Genomic DNA, 18687 nt, shown 5'->3' on the forward strand with positions numbered 1-18687 from the left:
ACATTTCTTATTCTCTTTGGTAAAAAGCTGGAGCTTTTACTGCTGTTATCCTTTTTGCTAAGACACTCAAACATACCTTAAACATGTAAAAATTACTGGAATACTGTCAGGACTTTCTTATTCATGAAAAACTGAAGAAGTATCTTGAAAGATTTGGAGGTTATTAGGAATAAATTAAGGTTGCCCACATGCAAGCCCTGAGAAAAATGTTATCAGTTATAATTTTTTACTCATTTAAGGTACTGAAGACACTACAGAGAACAAAATTGGTTAAATCCCCCTCCGTCTTTACCAGAACTTATATTTTACTGGTGGGGAAAGTGAGATAGTAAGGAAATTAAATAATTAAAATACATAGCATTTCAAATAAAGGCTGCATATAAAAATAAACTGGGGATGGGGGAATAGACTTGCAAGTTTTTTGTTTTGTTTTGTTTAATTTCTAGGTCTTACTGAGAAAATGACGTTTGAACAAAGACCTGAGGAGGAGAAAAGAGTCAGTCATGTGGATGTCTGGGCGAGAACCATTCAGGAAGTGAGAAAAGCCATCCCCAAAGCCCTGAGATGGAAAGATGCCAATGTGGTTTGCGAGATGTGAGCGTTAGAGATGAGGTTAGAAAGGGCATGGGGCAAGGAGGAAAGGAGGCAGTGGCAGATCATGTGAGAGAGGGGTTCTCGATGGATGTAGGGCCATACTATGCACCGAGGGGATATTTTGAAAAACTGGGAGGACATTTTGGTATTACTATGATTGGGGTGGTACTGTGGGCTTTAGTGGGGAGGCAACATTTATGCTCAAAGTACAGTAATGTTTGGGACAGTTCCACCCAACAGAGTATTTTTCCACATTTTGTGTGTCTTTAAAATGCCCTGCTGCTCATTCGTGTAGATGTAAAACTTTATTTATGCTAACTTCTAAATTCCATTCATGGTAAGCTAGGTTATTGGGATCCACTCCCCATTGGAAACAAGTAAATGTCCTGGATAAAATATAGTTGATCAATTTTGGAAAGATTTTGCTAATATTTTTTCAAATATTTTTCTGCCCCAGGCTCTCTCTCCTTGCTTTTCAGGAGTTCAATTTCATGTATCTTAGGCCATTTGATACTGTTCCATGAGTCACTGATGCTTTGGTTATTTAAAATATTTTTTTTCTCAGTGCACTTATATTTGAATGATTTCTAGCAACCTGTCTTCAAGTTTAATGATACTTTCATGACTGTGTCCAACCTACTGATAACCTATCAAATAATTTCAGATATTATATTTTTCAGTTGTAGGATTTCTATCTCATAAAAAAATATTACCTGTATCTCTCTCGAAATTCTTTACTTCTTCACATATTACCTCTTGCTTTAGTAAGATTCCTTAACATGTTTATCATGGCTAAAGACCTTGTCTATTAATTCCAGGATCTGTACTGATTTATGTTTCTATTGATTTATGAGAAAGGTGACACTGCAGGGCAGTGGGAAAATAATAGTCTTTCAAGAAGAGCACCTGGGTCAGCGGGATAGCTATATGAAAAAAAAATTAACACTTAACTGCACACCATACTCCAAAATCAATCCTACGTGGTTAGTAGATTTAAAGATTCAAAGAAAAACATTATGTTTTTATTTTTATTTTATTTTTTTTTGCGGTACGCAGACCTCTCACTGTTGTGGCCTCTCCCATTGCGGAGCACAGGCTCCAGACGCGCAGGCTCAGCGGCCATGGCTCACGGGCCCAGCTGCTCCGCGGCATGTGGGATCTTCCCAGACTGGGGCACGAACCCGTGTCCCCTGCATAGGCAGGCGGACTCTCAACCACTGCACCACCAGGGAAGCCCTATGTTTTTATTTTTATTTTTATTTTTAAATTTATGGCATGTGGGATCTTAGTTACTTGACTAGGAGTCGAACCCTTGCCCTCTGCAGTGGAAGCATGGAGTCCTAACCACTGGACCACCAGGGAAGTCCCCCAAACATTATGTTTTTAGTTGGTAAAATAGGAGAAAGTCCTTGTAGGCAATGGTTTCTTAGGATAGCAAAGGTACTAACCATAAAAGAAGATTGAAAAGTTAGACTTCAATAAAAATTTAAAATTTACAGTCATTAAAATTTAACAATGAGATGGTTAAAATGCAAGTCACAGATTAGGAAAAGTGTTTGTTTGTTTGCAGTACTCATAAATGAAAATGGACTCACTATAAATCAAACAGAAAAAGACAACCTCACCAAAAATGAAATAAAGACCCCAAGGCATTTTACTAAAGGGGATATTCAAACGACGAATAATTACATGAAAAGGTGCTTTTTTTCATTAGTCATCAAGAAGTGTAAACTGAAACCACGCAACCACCAAATGTTGGTGAGGGTGTGGAGCAATGAAAAGTCTCACACGCTGTGGGTGGGAGTGTAAATCTGGACAATTGTTTGGCACTATCAACTATAGCTAACCATAAACATAACCTATGTTGGAGCTATTCTACTTTTAGGTATATATCCCAAGAGAAATATGTATCTATGTGATACATATATAGCTTTAGATACACATAATGCGCTGATTAGTATAGTAATGTTCACAGCAGTATTATTTGCAATAGCTCCAAACCTGGAAATAACATGAATATTCAGGATCAGTATAAGGGACCGGCCACAAAAGACATATGACTCCGTTTTTATGAACTATCTAGAACAGGCAAATCTATAGAGACAAAAAATAGATTAGTGGTTGCTTAGGGCTGCAGAGGATGCAGGGTAGGGGAGTGACAGCTAAAGAATATGGAGTTGTTCTGAGGTGATGAAAATGTTCTAAAACAGACTGTGCCTGTCAATGGTTGCACTTACCTGTGAATATACTAAAGAAACATTAAACTGTACATTTTAAATGGATGAAAATTGTATGGTATAGGAATTATACCTTAATATAGCTGAAATTTAAAAAGTAACAATATAAATGATAAACTGCAGCATATTCACACAATTAAATGCCATACAGCATATAATAAAATACAGACCTGTTACATGCAACAGTGGATGAATCTCAAATGTAGTATGGAGTGAAAGAAATAAAATACTACAGAATATTTACTGAATGATTCATTTCATGTGAAATTAAAGAAAAGACAAAACGAATCTTTTGATTATGGTTATATTTGGGGAGAAGTTGCCCTTGACTGAGCAGGGGCTGGAGGAGCTAGCTAGGCACGCTCTATTTCTTGATCTGGGTGGCAGCTGCAAGGTTATGTTTGTGTTAGTCAGTCTTTGAAAGTTTATTGAACTGTATATTTACAGTTTCACCACATTTTTGGATTTTGTAATTCAACAAAAGTTTATTAAGAAAAATTTTTAGAAATCCATTTCAGTAAGTTGTCCTATTAATATGCATTGAAAAGCTGGACTAGAAGAATACATAAACATTTTGATAGTTCATTTTTGTGGGTTGGGAGTATGCTGAATTTTTATTTTTGTCCATATGCTTTTCAGTATTTTCCACATTACCAGAGTGGACATAAATATATTACATCTATCAATAGAAAAAATGCTATATAAATACAGTTGTCTGAGATCTTCTTGTATTGTTTATACTCATTTAATCACAGTGTGAGGACTTTGGTTTTTGCTCCCAGATAGGAAGGGATTGTCATTTTAGAGTGAAGGAGGGTGTGGCTGCTTGTCTGGGGATTTCCTGGCAGCCCTCCTGACTGCCAGGAACTCAGTGGCCACTCAGCAGAGAAGAGCAGAGGTGTAGGTGTAGGGGCCCAAAAGATGGTAAACTAAGCCTCAGTAGGTGGCGCCCAGTAAGCCCAGTGGGTCGTGGTCCTCCTGGAACCTGAGTCTTTACTGCAGAACTGTGGTTGGACCAGAGACTTAAGCTCTAGCCTCCGTGCTGGGTAAACTGAAAGACTGTAATCTAATCATAGTAATCCCCATGTTTTTGTAAAGCCCGAAGCTAAGAGCGGGTTTTTTTTTTTCTTACATTTTTATGAGGTTGTTAAAAAAAAAAAAAAGAAAGACAAATAAGCGACAGAGACGACTGTTCCTGCCCTGCAAATCCTAAAATATTTTCTATCTGGCTTTTTACAGAAGAAGTTTGTCAACTCCTTGATTAAGAAACTCTAGGCTGAAAAATTTTAAGGTATTTTAAAATGTTACCTGGGTAAGCTCTTGTTGGCGAGAAGCCCGGTGTGGAATGAGCCTGCCCGGGCATTTTCGGTGAGTGGTCACGAGCTGCAGTACTGCCCAGGCTCGTCAGAAAGTAAGTCAGAATCCACTAAGCAGAGTGTGAAAGCTCACCTCTGGAGAATCCAGCCTGCACGGGAATGGCCAGGCACTAGCGGCCGCACGCAACGGGCTCTTCCTGGCAGAGGGCTCCAAAGGATAAGCGATGCTCCCTGCAGCCCGCAGCGGATCGCAGAGGAGGGGGGCGGGGTTCAACTGGGAAAGCAGCGTTGTCACTCCTGGAGAAGACAGCGGAGCCCCCTCGGGAGCTTTCTCTTCTTTCCTCTGCTCCAGGCAGCCGAGGTGACTGCGAGGTCTGCCCCACCTCTGTTAACTTTTGGAGAAGCGCCGCGTGGGCGTGTCTGCCACCTAGCGCCTGCGCAGTGGTCGCTCGCAGGGTCCTCCCACCGCGCAGGCTCGGCGGGTCCGTCCGCCCTAGGAGGAGTACGACCCTGCTTCGGTGCACGAGGGAGGAGGAAAGCAGGGCGGAAGGACATGTACAGTGTGTTTTGCTGAACAATTTGAAAGTGAGTTGTGGACGTCATAACCCTTCACCCTTAAATATTACCAATATTTGACGTGCGCGGAAGACCATTTCATTTAATTCAGCCTAATATCGCGTACTATCCCCTGAGAATAAGGGATTCTCCTACATCAAGGTTTATCAACTGTGGCGCTGTTGATTTTGGCGTGAAGTCTCTTTGTAGTGAGGGAAGTGGGGCTGTCGTGGGCATTATACAGTGTTCAGTAGCACTCCTGGCCTTCACACGCTGCTGGATGCCAGTAGCGCCCGGCCCTCCCCTCCCCAACTTGTGACAACCCAAAATGTTTTCAGACATTATCACGTGGGTGTGGGGAGGGCGGGGCAGGGCAAAATCGCCCCAACTGCGGACTACTGGCCTATAGGATCACAGTGCTGTGTCTTTAGGAAATGTATCCCTAGGCTTTTCAGACCTGGGGAGGCGGAATGCACTAAACGTTGTTACATTACTCTAAGTTAATATACAGTCCATGTTAGAATTTCCTCCATTGTCCCCCCACGCCACCCCAAATCCTTGCTTACCCTGTTGTTGTCTGTAGAATAAAAATCCAGGATATAACAAGGATCACGTATCGCTTTTAGTCATCAAGTCTCTTGAGCGTCCTTCAGTTTAGACTACTTCCTCAGCCTTTTTTGCTGATTTTTTTTTTTTTTCTGGCATTGACTTTTTTGGGAAAGTTCAGACCAGTGGTTTAACAGAATATCCTTCAATTTGGATACTCAAATTGGTCCTCGTTGAAAGATTGACGTTGAATTTTTTGGCTTTTCTGGCTGGAATTCCACTTAGGTGATGTTATATCCGATGTTTTCTGTTTCACAGAACTATTTAGCTTTTCTAACAACATTTAATTTTCAAAAGCCCATTTATTTCGCAGTGATTTGAGATACCACTTTTATCACATACATAAATTTCCACATTGTACATGGCTCTACATCTGTATTTACTATTTTTTCTATTGATCTGATTGTCTACTCAAGTGCTAATATTATACTGTTTTAATTATAGAAACTGTATAATATGTTCCAATATCTGGTAGAGCTAGGCCTGCCTTATTGCTGTTTTCTTATTTTGATTTCCTGTTTTTGGGGGAAATAATCTTGCTTATTTATTTTTTCCATGTAAACTACAGAAACTAGCTGCATAAAAAATACTTTGAAAATTGGCATTAATTTATGATTTTGCATTATTCAATTGAGGAGCAAGGTTTATTTTTCCTTTTATTCAAGTCACAGTTTTCTATCTTTCAGGAAAGCTTTAAAGTTTTTCTCATATAGGTTTTGCACAGTTCCTATAACATTTACTCCTAGGATATTTTTTCATTTTTGTTGGTAATGTAAATGGGGTCATCTCTTCTATTTTCCCCTATAATTACTTATTGCTTAAACATATGAAGACATCGATTTCTACATGTAATTTTGTATCTCGCTCTCATATTGAATTTCCTATTGCATCTAGTTTTGCATTGATTCTCTTGGCATCTCTGTTTACGCTTTTATATAATTGCAGTGATTATTCATTTTAAAGATCAAATTGCCCATCTTTGGCTTCTATGTTCATTTGATAACTGCAAATGTCTTGATAGCTTCCTTGCTTTTGGATACTTTAAAGAGTCCCAGTCTCGTATTGGAACAGTCTCATTTACTACTCCAGACCTAGAATCAGCCATTTCTCAAAGGAGACTTCATTGCTTTCAGTGAAAATGGTATTTGGTGACCACAATCTGTGCACGTAGGACGTTCATGGCTAAAAGGCTTGTTGTTACTTCTCAGACATTTTAATACAAGATCTAGGAAATATGTGGTTTTTCAAAGAAAAATAAATAAATCATAAATTTGTGCTGATACTCCAATTCTAATGAAAGGTTATAGAATTTTTTACTTATTTAATTTTATATTGAACCTCTTTTCTGCTGAAAAGCATGGTTCCTAATAATGTTAACATAATTGCTTATTTACTTTTTCCCATAATATGTTAGTTTCAAAATAACAGAACCAATGTTATAATGAATTATAAAAGTGCTAAATGCAGTTTGATACAACTAGGTTTATTTGTTTCAGGTTGTTTTCAAATCTAGGTTGCTTAATTAAAAAGAAAATTAAGTCCAAAGTGGGGAGAAAAAAAAAGCAAGTCTTAAATATTTCTAACTTTTTGAGTATAATGTCTAACTCATTTTCTCTCATTTTTATTGATACAAATATTTAAATCTATGAATCTTTTTCTAAACACTCTTTAGCAGTATCCTGTAAACTCTGATATCATGTTTTCATTATTTTTTTCTAGAAAATTTCATTATCAGTTGTTATTTTTTCCTTGAGTCAAGCTAAGTTTAATAGAAAAATTTTAAATTTCACAGTGGGAAGATTTTCTTATGTTTTGATTGTTATGGATTCATACTTTTGTCATCTTGTTGATGGAGAATATTATTTGTACTTTTCTTTATGTAATTTATTGAAGTATAGATGTCTCTGTAATTATTGAGTCAGTTATTATAAATGTTTTTTGGTACCATTTTTGGTCTTGGACCAAGGGAAGTATACTAAAGTCTGCTATTATTTATGTATTTCTAGTCTCTTTGAGTCTCTTGTAGTTTCTGCTAAATGAAAGAGGCTACTGTGTTATTTGCTGCATATCTTTCATAAATATTTTATTTTCACTATGAATTGTAGCATTTAGCATTTGTAAAGTGCTCTTTGACTTGGTAATAGGTTTGGGTCTAAATTCTACTTAGTTGGATTTCAGAATCTCAATTCTTTCTTTGTATTTGTGTTTCTTGGTATACCTTTGTACATCCTTTCATTGTTAGCATTTCTGAATTGTTTTAGGTGTGTCTTTGTCTTTTATGTGCAGCAAAGAGTTGGGTTTTGCTTTGGAATCAACTGTTTTGTCCTTTTAATAGGGGGGTTAGGCCCTCTGTTGGTAGATATGTTTGGTTTCAGTAGCTCATCTTTATTATATGTAAGATGTAGCATATGATATTTGATGATGATAAGTGCTATTGAGGAAGATAAAGGAGGCGGAGGAGAGTAGGAAATGCTAGGGGAGAGTTTTCTATTTTAAGTAGATGGTCAGGGAGAGCCTCAGGGAGAAAGTGACTTTCTCACAAACTCTTGAAGTAGGTGAAGGAATGACGTTTGGATAAGTGGGCTAAGACTTACCCTGACTGAGAGAACAGCAAGGCCCGGAGGCACAAGATTACTTGGTGTGTTTTCAGAGAACAGCAAGGAGGCTGGTGTGACTGGAGCGCTGTGTGCAGGAGAATAGTAGGAGACAGGCCAGAGGGGATAAAGTCGAGGGTATCAGATAGGGCCCTCAGTCTCAGGGAGGGAAAGGACTATCCCTTGACAAAGAATTTTAGTGCCAGATGTTGAAATAATATTACTTCTGCCATTCCACAGTCATAAATTAATAACTCTGTGGGAATGCATTAGTAACTCTGGGAATTCCAGCCTAGGTGGGAGAAAGAAGCCAGTCTTACGGGTTTTATATTTTGGGGTGCAACTCAAATTATGCATGAAATAGTTTAATCTCTGCTGATTTTGAAGGTTGGATTATGAAACACCTTCCAATGCAGTGGAAATGATCCTTGAATATATTCCTCAAATCTCTGATATTCCAGTTTCTACTTTATATTCTACCCCCAGACTCATCAGATATAGCTTCACAACTGCAGCTTTTTTTCTGTTTAGCTGAAGGCGTGAATTTACAGGGGAATAACTTTATTGAAACATAGCAATGAAATGTATCTTGACTAATAAATGTTTAATAAGCAGAAAAACATTACAATTCTATACAGAGACACTTGACCGAAGGCCAGCACACAGCACAGTTTTTTGAATTCTTTTAAAAAGTATTCAGCTTAAAACAGTTTGTTCTTTTTATAAAGAAATATGTTGTTTTAACAGAAAACTGTATGACAGAGAAGGTAGAATGAAATGGGTGTATCTATGAGGGAAGGGTTAAGGGTGAATTAAGTCTGTAATCCAGGAAAACAGTGTTTAAGATTCCAGTGGATGGGAACAGAGAAGGGACAAACTTTCAATACATGCAGGATTACTTCTTGCTTGTCTTTTTGTGTTTCATTTTGCTGCACTTTAATTTTCTCTTTCCTCTTTTTTTTTTCTCCTTCACCATTTTTTTTTTCTTAAGCTAAGCTGTCAGTGAAATGCTGTCTGAATAAGTCACAACTCATAGAAAACTGAACAGTGCATTGTAAAATAGGACACAAAACAAAAGACTTCATCTGAGAGCTGAGATCATCGCGTTGGGGTACACAGACCCAGTGCAGCAATTCAACAGTGTTTCTTAGAGCCTGAGACAGTTTCCACAATTCTTGGTGTGTTATTGCCCCCTGCTGTTCATGTGGAAGCACTGACAACAGAAATAGGTTTTCAAAACGTTCCATGTTTTAGTCTAATGTTAGCGTGCTATCAGAGAAAGTTAGACGAAGCAGTTCAAATATTTAAAACAATAATTTAAGGAATTGTTTTCTAAAAAGCTGAATATCAGAGAAATCCCAAAGCATCTTCCCTACTCCCCAATATATCAAAAAGAAATGTATGATTCTGTTATTTGGCTAATGAATCTAGTTTCCTTTTTAAGTTTCTGAAGAGAGCAAAGCACAAGGCAATTGAGGTAGCTCAGAGAAAAAGTGGTGAAGTAAGCAGGGAAAATGGAGGGCAAAATGTGCAAAAGGAGGGGGTAATGAATAATTTACCTACAACGAGGGTAAAGCAGTTCAGTCCTGAACAGATCATTCGCATTCCTCTGAGAGTGTTGGATAGAAACTGTTTTGTCTCCACAGAAGAGCGTGGATGGGTCATTTGCGAACCTTCAGGTCTTCTGCCTCCTTGTTCTTGGGTTTGGTCATGAAAACTTCTCAGAACCATTATGATGTGAATTGGGGCCCCTGAAGCAGAGTAGAAGCATATAATCCTCGGAGCTAATTTCCTGATTTTTTTTTTTTTTTTTTTTTTTTTTTTTTGCGTTATGCGGGCCTCTCACTGCCGTGGCCTCTCCCGCTGCGGAGCACAGGCTCCGGATGCGGAGGCCCAGCGGCCATGGCTCACGGGCCCAGCCGCTCTGTGGCATGTGGGATCCCCCCGGGCCGGGGCACGAACCCGTGTCCCCTGCATCGGCAGGCGGACTCTCAACCACTGCGCCACCAGGGAAACCCTACTTTCCTGATTTACTCTGCAATTTCTAAAGAGGTCTGGGCTGTCTACTGGATGGAAGTCGGCCCATGTGCAAATATGTGTGTTTGAGCATAGGAGTTTCATGTTATTTTTTCCAGGTTTCATAACTCTAGCAACTAGCTAGTTCCTGCATGCCAGTTCTTCCAGTGGGATTAGGTAATTAGGTGCCAGGATCCCCTCTCACTCAGTAAAAGCAATTTAAAAACTAGGGGCCTTGTTTCAGCATTTTGTTTTTGCTTAGACTCTTTTTCCATGAGGAACATGACTAGAGAAGAATCTTTTAATATTTAGAAAATCACGTGCATATTTATATACAAAATTACATCCTGTTATGATAAACCTAGAAATCCAGCCTGAACTACTGTTGAAAGATTTAGTTTTGGCTGTAAATACCACTAAGAATGTCATTTCTAACTTCTGAAGTCCCCACCTCAAAGGCACAAATGTGAATTCTAAGATAAAACTTTGAGAAAACATTTACATCATTTATTTCAGATAACAATAAGCTGATTCCTTAATACTTGAGGTAGTTACATTTACAGTGTTGGTTTTAGTGCTTATAGAATTTTGTTTCTCCTGTGTGATATTTTACTGTTTACTTACTCACTTAAATGTGTATTTTCCACTATGGCAGATGTTAAAGATATGGTGAAAAATACGATAGACTCTGCCTTTAAGCTTTTTATAGTAGTTTAGCAAAATGTAGAACAACGGTATGATAATCACATAAGAAGGAGCCAAGAGTAGAAAAATAATTTCCCATTCCTTTTCACTTTATCATTTTATTCCCTTTCATTCAGTTCCATGTCATTCCATTTCTTCTCTTTACTATTTTATTTTATTTGTATTCATTTTGTTTAAATTACAAATCAGGAAAGCTGACTATCCTTTTTATTTATCTTTGCACAATCCCTAGTACTCCAGCACTTTCTACAGTTTGCATATATTTGTAATAAATATCTGCTGAATGAAATATGAGCACTTACTAGTTGCCTTAGTACTATCCTGTGCCTATGTAAACTAGATGCACATTTGATTTCAACAGAGGAAAAGAGTGAAATTAAGGGGAATTTATATAGACCTAGATGGAAGTATTACAATTATTTTTTTGTATTCAAACTCTAAGGGGTAATAAGAAACTTTTTAAATGAGAAAAACTAGAACACAAAAATTCCACCATGTAAGTACTTGAATCTTTTTTTTTTTAAACATCTTTATTGGAGTATAATTGCTTTACAATGGTGTGTTAGTTTCTGCTTTATAACAAAGTGAATCAGCTATACATATACATATATTCCCATATACCCTCCCTCTTGAGCCTCCCTCCCACCCTCCGTATCCCACCCCTCTAGGTGGTCACAAAGCACTGAGCTGATCTCCCTGTGCTATATGGCTGCTTCCCACTAGCTATCTGTTTTACATTTAGTAGTGTATATATGTCCATGCCACTCTCTCACTTCGTCCCAGCCTACCCTTCCTCCTCCCCGTGTCCTCAAGTACATTCTCTATGTCTGCGTCTTTATTCCTGTCCTGCCCCTAGGTTCTTCAGAACCATTTTTTTTTAAAATTCCATATATATGTGTGAGCGTACGGTATTTGTTTTTCTCTTTCTGACTTACTTCACTCTGTATGACAGACTCTAGGTCACTACAAATAACTCAATTTCATTTCTTCTTATGGCTGAGTAATATTCCATTGTATATATGTGCCACATCTTTATGCATTCATCTGTCAATGGACACTTAGGTTGCTTCCATGTCCTGGCTATTATAAATAGAGCTGCAATGAACATTGTGGTACATGACTCTTTTTGAATTATGGTTTTCTCAGGGTATATGCCCAGTAGTGGGATTGCTGGGTCGTATGGTAGTTCTATTTTTAGTTTTTTAAGGAAGCTCCATACTGTTCTCCATAGTGGCCGTATCAATTTACATTACCACCAACAGTGTAGGAGGGTTCCCTTTTCTCCATGCCCTCTCCAGCATTTATTGTTTATAGATTTTTGATGATGGCCATTCTGACTGGTGTGAGGTGATACCTCATTGTAGTTTTGATTTGCATTTCTCTAATGATTAATGATGTTGAGCATCCTTTCATGTGTTTGTTGGCAATCTGTGTATCTTCTTTCGATAAATGTCTCTTTAGGTCTCCTGCCCATTTTTGGATTGGGTTGTTTGTTTTTTTGATATTGAGCAGCATGAGCTGCTTGTAAATTTTGGAGATTAATCCATTGTCAGTTGCTTCATTTGCAAATATTTTCTGCCATTCTGAGGGTTGTCTTTTCATCTTGTTTTCCTCTTTTCCTTTGCTGGGCAAAAGCTTTTAAGTTTCATTAGGTCCCATTTGTTTATTTTTGTTTTTATTTCCATTTCTCTAGGAGGTGGGTCAAAAAAGATCTTGCTGTGATTTATGTCATAGAGTGTTCTGCCGATGTTTTCTTCTAAGAGTTTTATAGTGTCTGGCCTTACATTTAGGTCTTTAATCTATTTTGAGTTTATTTTTGTGTACGGTGTTAGGGAGTGTTCTAATTTCATTCTTTTACATGTAGCTGTCCAGTTTTCCCAGCACCACTTACTGAAGAGGCTGTGTTTTCTCCATTGTATATTCTTGCCTCCTTATCAAAAATAAGGTGACCATATGTGCATGGGTTTATCTCTGGGCTTTCTATTCTGTTCCACTGATCTCCCACGTTCCCTTAAATAGAAGAAGGTGCTAAATGTCTCTTCATAGCGTATTTGGCCATAGTTGTCCTACCTACAGTTTTAAAAACAGACTGATCTTGATCTTCTGAAATCCTTCCTTGAACTGCAGCTCATTCTGTTAAAGAAGTCTTGGGAGAGAGGTCCTATTGGTATTGTTGATAGTCCCTAAAAGGTGAGGATGGTAACTGGGATGAAGGCAGCTGGGAGGGGTCTTCAGCAAATGGAGGACTGTTGGGAAACTGGGCAGAGGCAAATCTGGTCAACAAGATACCAGCTCCTTCGATGAGAGCTAGCAGAATGCCACCTGTCGCGGCTGACCCAACCATGGCCACTGGTCCATTTCTTGCTGCCAGGATGGCTCCTGTTAAGGCACCACTCGTGATGCAGTTCCAGGGGTCTTCTTTCCCTCTGACTTGAACCATACTGCAGTCAGTCATGGAAAGCGGACCTCCCCAAACTGCAAAGCTACCTCCCAACTGCAGAGCCCTGGTTCTCATAGCTGTCAGATTCCCTCATAGTCTGTGGTTTACTCCCACCCGAGAATTGCGAAAACCTTTGCTTGAAAGATCCCACCACCTATGGCTCCCATTGTAAAGACCCCATCACAGTCGTCCACATTGCGCCAGGGGCAAGGCTTGTGCCGTGTACTCCTCCATCTTGACTTCACTGCCCCTGACTCTCTTTTTAATGATTATCGTAAGTTGCCAAAACATATGAATTTTCAACATTTCTGCCTGTGAAATTCTTATCAGATCTGAGTACATGCAACCTATTGAAAATTTGGTAGAAACCTGAAGATAGGTAGCGAGCAATGATGATGCCTGTTTTTCAAAAGGAAGCTGAGGGCTTCCCTGGTGGCGCAGTGGTTGAGAATCTGCTGCTAATGCAGGGGACACAGGTTGGAGCCCTGGTCTGGGAGGATCCCACATGCCGCGGAGCAACTAGGTCCGTGAGCCACAGCTACTGAGCCTGCGCGTCTGGAGCCTGTGCTCCGCAAAAAGGGAGGCCGCGATAGTGAGAGGACTGCGCACCGCGATGAAGAGTGGCCCCCCGCTTGCCACAACCAGAGAAAGCCCTCGCACAGAAACGAAGACCCAACAAAGCAAAAATAAATAAATAAATAAACTCCTACCCCGAACATCTTCTTTAAAAAAAAAAAAGGAAGCTGAAACTTATTTTCTTTTTGAATCAAGAACTAACTTATCGGGCTTCCCTGGTGGCGCAGTGGTTGGGAGTCTGCCTGCCGATGCAGGGGACATGGGTTCGTGCCCCGGTCCAGGAAGATCCCACATGCTGCGGAGCGGCTGGGCCCGTGAGCCATGGCCGCTGAGCCTGCGCGTCCGGAGCCTGTGCTCCGCAACGGGAGAGGCCACTACAGTGAGAGGCCCGCGTACCACAAAAAAAAAAAAAAAAAAAAAGAACTAACTTATCAGTGTTTCACTGTACAAAATTCATAGTATATTGGAACATGCTTTTTGCCGCCTTAATGGTGTAACCCAAATTGTCTGCTCCTATTTAATTGTTCTACTTAAATTGTATTGAATGCCAATATCTAAGAAAACTGTCAGCATAAATGGTTCCAGAATTTCATTGGGTTACTGAGAAGTGGATCTTCTCTGCAAGTATGCTATGTTATGCTATAGAGTATTCTATATATGTAGTTTTCATATATAGTATCTATATGTAGTTGTACTATGAAGTTATCTACATCTATATAGTAATGCAGTATTTCATTAATGTCTAATATTTGAGAACATTTACAACATTAATGGAACTTAATCTGAGAGACGTTCAACTTACTTTTTATCTTTTTACATTTCAATACTGGATATTAATAAGAAAGATAGTCCAAATAATTATGATCAATATTATTATGTCAAAAATAATAAATGCTTGGTGTTAGTCTACATACAATTCAGTTTTTGGTGTAAAGTTCTTTGGCTGCAAGAAGGAATATTTAGTTTACTTCACTAATAGAAATATCTTCTAATGCTACATGGCCTCTTGGTATTTCTTCTGCTGTTGATTTTTAGCATCGTTATCTGTGATTACATGAATGGAGTTGAGTGGGGAGGTACTCATCATGTTTTTTCCAAATAAGACTATGTAACGGATTGCTATAGTAATAATGAGGTAGACAGGCAATGCAACTGCCTGATATTTTTGAGGCCAATAGGTTAAGCCTAAGGCGTTCAACCAAGATTCAGGAATAAAAGGCCACATGAGATATAATGTGCACCAAAATTGGGAGCTTAACAACAAAGAAAGCCATAGATTGCTTTTTCTGGAAATGGCAGGGGTGACTTTTCCACCATTTTTTCTGTGGCTGTAGACAATCTTGGGCCCGTCTTGCTGGCAGCTCGGCCTCCTGAGTGCCGAGTGCCCTGCAGGAGGAGAAATTGAGGGAAAGGCCAGGGCGTCACACCGCCTTCGTACCGGGCCGGAGGGTGCAAGCTGTAGAGTGGGTTTATGTTCTTCTTTCTTTCCCGTCTCAAGTCCCATGGACTCGGCCTAGAAAGTTTGGAACTGTTTTCTGGTAAGTGGTCGTGTGGAAATTAGTATGGAGGAAGCTCACAGGGTTCAACAAATAGTTGACAGGAACTGTATTTTAAATAGCGTAAAGGCTTCCTTTCATTTTAGTATTTTGTGACTCTTCTTCACATCAGGCATTGCCTAAAAGCATGTTTAAAAAAAAGCGCCAGCTTCTGAGTTTCATATGTGCGGTGGCTTCGTGTCTAGTCAATTGTCACAAGGCATTTTATAAGTGCTTCATTGCATATGGTGCTGGACTAGGTGCTGATGACGGAGAACAGCACAGACTGTGTTCCATCCTCGAGTTATTTATAATAGAATGTGAGAGGAATAAAAAGAAGTCCGAAAGCACAGCATTAGAAGAAAAAGTAAGGTAGATAGCGTCTTGCTTCTATTTCAGTGAAGTGTCTTTGGGGAGGCTTGGTTAGTATAGGGTGAAGTGGTTAAAACTGTTGAAGGTACAGACCTTCTCAAATTATCCACCAAAAAGTTGGAATTCATGAATATAGATCCCCCTCTGGACAGGAAGCAATCTGCCTGTCTCTGTCCCTGTCTCTGTTTTGCTTTGAAACCCAGATCTCTGTCTGGATGGCTGAAAACAATGGAAATTATTAGAGCTCCATAATTGATCACTCTTCCCAAAGCCATATTGATAAGATATGGTTGGGATAGGAAGAAAACAATAGCCCACATGACTTGGAAAATAAAAATAAATGTGCTGCTGAGATGCTGAAAATATATCATTAAATAGCCTAAGAGGTATAGGAAGTAATTTATGTATGTTTTAGGCTGGTCAGGTTGAGGTTTGTATTTTAAATGGTCTCTTCTCTCAATTCAAATTGCCTTAGGCTTCTGGCTTTTTGAAAATATTTTGTATTCATGAACACTTCTTTTATAATTGATGGGGATGTTTGCTTATGGCCCAACTCTAATTTGTAAGCTGGAAAGTTCATTTATTTATTCATTCCACATCTATTATGTATTTACTGTGTGCCAGATATGATGATAGTGATTGGTCTTTACGTTAATTTTAAAGCACACTTAAAATTTTGTGAGCTCTATTTACCTAAATTCCAAGAAATCATGTTCAGAGAACAAATCAAGGCAAGAGCAAGTGGGTCTGTTACATTTTGTCTAGATCTCTATTGTAGCAGTTGTCACACGTTCCTTTTTTACATTAATTTTGCCTGCTGGAATGAGAGCAGAGAGCATGGTCTGGATTTGATCATCACTGTGTTGTCAGCATCTGACACAAAACTTGAAACATAAGAGAGACCCAACAAGGGAGGTTTGGATGAATTTAAAGCACCACATACACAAACATAACATTGTTGTTTCTGAAGACATTTTTATTTTCACTGGGTGTCAAGGCCGTTTCACACTCTGGAATATCTTCCTCTAGGAAGAGGCAAAATCTTTTCGTAAAAACCCTTGTTATCTAAATATCTTTCTTCCAGAAGTAGACTGAATATTGATCTGAAGCACTTTGGCTTGACTGAATTTGATGTGAAGCACTAAGATTCCCTCTTACTGGAATCTGATTAAAATCATTTTTGTTATAATTAAGGTCTTCAGGTTCCAAGTGAGTATTTGCTTGACATTTATGAGAACAATTACTTTATATTAATCTTAATAAACATTTTCAATTTGCCTGGTAGGTAAAAATCAGGCTTTAGAGAAACAGTTCTTATTTGGGAGATGCTGATGACGAGCTTTCTGAGGAACCCTTCTCGTTCATCTAGCATTTGTTGCTTTCTGTGTTTTCAGTGGGTTTATGTCCACCTAAATACATTTCCTAAGTGCTTTGAGTATGAAACAGTGCAGAAAGGAGACAACAGCCATATGCAGCCAGAGGATTATGTAATTCACATGAAATTCTTGATGATTCCCATTTAGGGTGGGAGTTAATGGTAGTACTTCGGAGTAAAATCCCTGACGCTACGTTGATTAGATCTCATATGGGACTGATGGGATTGTCACTTACCATTGAGTAAATTGTGCACTGTACAAAGAAACTGATCTAAGGTGCACACTGTTTATATCATAGACTCATCAATTTGAATATTTATTGAGACAATTTTATGGCAGAGGGCAGTCAAGTTTCTTGTTCAGATAAAATTAGTATATTATGAAACATTTTCTGGCAAATGGAAGTAAAATGTCTTGAGGAAGAGGTACCTTGTTTTTTTTGTTTGCACAAATGCTCTGTATGGGCTAGTGGTGGCCTGAATTTGGACAAGTTACATAACTTCTTTGGCTCCCTACCTCACTAAATTGGTTGACAGTGTTAGACATGTCTGGCATATGGTCAGCATTCAAGAAATGCTTTTCAATGAATATGAAAGCACTGAGCTTAATGTATGTGGTAAAGGTTTGATAAGTTGCAGCTCACTTTTGCCTTGAATAAGGGGAATTTTAGAGGGATTAAGTATATGTGTAAATATATATATTTGAACCTTTGAACTTAAGTGTTTCATATTTTACACTTATTACTATGTGGTATTACCTTGGATATCCCTACTGAGATGTTTGGGGTCCTTCTTTATTTTCCTGAGGGGTATGCATCCAGCATAAAGAAAATTATGATAATGTGACCCATTGAAAGGAAAATAGTGTCTCGTAGTTGAGTTTCTTTTGGAATCCCCAAATACTGGAATCCTAGGTTTAGAAGGGTCTGTTTGAATTTCCCTTGATTTATCAAATATGTATTAGTCAGTTATTACATGGGAGTATCTATGCTATGCACTAGGGCTGTAAAGATAACTAAGATACTGTTGTCAAGTAGTTGCAAGTCTTTGCACGAACATTTCCAGAGACAATTCACAATTACTAACTTGATTTTTAGGAATCTCTTTTATGACAAATCAAAATTTGTCTTCCTGTAACTTTCATTTATTGGTTAGCTTTACTCTTTGGGGCACAAAAAATAAGTCTGATTCTGTGATAGAAAGGTCCTTCTTACTTATTAAGGTAATTCAGGTTTTTCAGAAACTTCTGTTCTTCAAGTTAAACATCACTGCATAAATCTGCTGTTTCTCAAGCCTCTTCTCCCTCTTGCTCCCATTAGTGCCTTCCAGGTCATCTACTTACCTCTAAAGGTGTGGTAGCCACTGGGTATTCAGGGCTCCAGATGTATACTGACCACTGCAGGATACAGTAGTATGATCACTTCCTGCGTTCCAGATTCTGTCCCTCAAATCTCTAGGAGTGTTCATTGTGTACTGTATTAAAAGGTATTGTATTTATTTTGCACAAGTTACCATGTAAAGTATTTTTGGGAAAAGGATCAGTGACCTCCTTAATTTCTTGAGGAGCTCTTCATATACTGTATCCGACATTCCAAATGGGAACTGTAATGAGGCTACCTTGCTAGAGTTCTGGGTTATTGAATTATGATTTGGAAGTCATTTCTGGTCCAGTTGGTTAAAGCCACTGTAATTCATACATTTTCTGACAGCTAAGAGGTGACTGACTAGCAGAGGAAGGACTTCTATAGTTTTGCACAATCCACTTC

General features: G+C 38.7%; 1 long non-coding RNA gene and 2 pseudogenes across 3 annotated transcripts in view; 1 reads left to right on the forward strand and 2 right to left on the reverse strand.

Moving 5' to 3' along the window:
* Positions 1 to 4625: 4625 nt before the first annotated feature.
* Positions 4626 to 18687, forward strand: part of LOC309806936 — a 306740-nt gene continuing 292678 nt past the window's right edge. Inside the window, exon 1 of the long non-coding RNA XR_014294462.1 lies at positions 4626 to 4732. This is a non-coding gene — a long non-coding RNA (uncharacterized lncRNA). The remainder of the gene's footprint in view (positions 4733 to 18687) is intronic.
* On the reverse strand, positions 12637 to 13297 carry LOC309806417 (mitochondrial import inner membrane translocase subunit Tim17-A-like; annotated as a pseudogene). Its single transcript has one exon. The product of its transcript is annotated as a mitochondrial import inner membrane translocase subunit Tim17-A-like (transcript).
* LOC309806493 (phosphatidylinositol N-acetylglucosaminyltransferase subunit P-like) lies at positions 14557 to 14977 on the reverse strand (annotated as a pseudogene). Its single transcript has one exon. The product of its transcript is annotated as a phosphatidylinositol N-acetylglucosaminyltransferase subunit P-like (transcript).

The sequence above is a fragment of the Mesoplodon mirus genome (assembly GCF_964341445.2).
Source record: "Mesoplodon mirus genome assembly, chromosome: 6".
In the NCBI taxonomy this organism is placed as follows: Eukaryota; Metazoa; Chordata; class Mammalia; order Artiodactyla; family Ziphiidae; genus Mesoplodon; species Mesoplodon mirus.